Source organism: Morone saxatilis, unplaced genomic scaffold (assembly GCF_004916995.1).
Source record: "Morone saxatilis isolate NCDOM2014 unplaced genomic scaffold, NCSU_SB_2.0 Contig21, whole genome shotgun sequence".
Classification (NCBI taxonomy): Eukaryota; Metazoa; Chordata; class Actinopteri; family Moronidae; genus Morone; species Morone saxatilis.
In genome coordinates, this window is record NW_023339774.1 from 8,264,333 (window position 1) to 8,265,742 (window position 1,410).

At 41.4% G+C, this 1,410-nt stretch overlaps 1 pseudogene; it reads right to left on the reverse strand.

Moving 5' to 3' along the window:
• The window catches only part of LOC118332838, a 7,145-nt pseudogene extending 5,765 nt beyond the window's left edge, over window positions 1-1,380 (reverse strand).
• Window positions 1,381-1,410: the final 30 nt, after the last annotated feature.

The window sequence follows — 1,410 nt, forward strand, 5'->3', positions numbered from 1 at the left end:
TGTCTTTGGCCTTCTTCTCTGCCTTTCTCCTCATAGTCATTTCCAAGAAAGGTTCAACTCCTACAGCTTTGTAGAGGGATTTTAGGAATGAGTCCTTGTTGGCGTAGTAAAGAGGAGCCTGGAAACGGAAGACCTGAACCCGAGGTGGCGGCAGGAGGTTCTTGTACTCGTCCATATCCTCGTAAAGATCAGTATCATTGGCCCGGCCAAGGAGCGAGACCTGACATCAGATTAGATGAGATTATGAGACTACGAAACAGCGCAGGTATTACTTAAGATATTTGAAATCTGCTCAAATCTGCAAAATCTGCTATCAATTTTCAATACTTTTACATTCTTTCATTTGTCTTTGTATCAGCTTTCAAAAACCATTACCAGTGTAAAGTTCATTACTAACCTTAGGTTTGGGTCTTAAAGATATGCAGATCATAGAAAAAACTATTCCAACCAGGAGGCCCATCTCCACACTGATCAAAGCGGTAGCTGACATGGTGACAAGCCACACAATGGCATCATTCCGGCTTGTACGCCACTTAGCCGGGACGTCCTTGAACTTTCTCAGTGCCCCCCGAAGGCTGACAATGATGATACAGGCAAGAACGCACTTCTGGAGAGCGTAGAAGAAAGGTGCGAAGAAGAGGAGGACGAGAAGAATGACCAGGGCGCTGATCAAACTTGATACCTGATGGAGGAGATTTTTATAGATTTTATAAATCAACATGAACAGATAAAATATTGCTATGTGTGTTTTGCTGCTCTTACTGCTGGTGCTCTACACATGGCCTCAGCACAGACTTTTGTGATGTTCATAGAAAATAAACCTCACACAGGACAGCCAGAACTTGCTATCAACTCCAAGAATATTAAAGCAATATTTTGCTCATGCAGAACTCTTACCCCAAAGGTTTTCACACCTTCATGGACGACATAGAAAAGGTAAAGGTAGTGAGAACGTTTTTTCCAGATCTTTGTAACCATGAAACAGAGTTGTGAAGACAAAATAAGTCTATTGTAAACTGGCAACAACAAAGATCTAGTGTATTACGTAATTTTGTTTCAGAAGGTAGCTCAATAAAAATATATGTATGTGAAAATGTCCCATTAATGCTTCAAAGAACGCATGCCATCTGTCTGAATCCTGAAGACAAAGAAACTGTTAACAAATAAAACTATTTTTGAAAATATGAAATTCACCTGTGTCTGGCAGCCTGTTGAGTCTTTCACCATGGTTTTTGCCAGTGCTGCACTGGTGGTGAAACAGTGGAAGAAGGAGGGGATGATGTTACAGCAGCCAATGGCAAGCATCTCCTGGTTAGGACGAACTGTGTACCCGTTTTTCTTTGCAAACATCTCGGACAGTGACACAGTGAAGGCAAAACTACAAGACAAAATGGAATTGTGTTTAGCAAT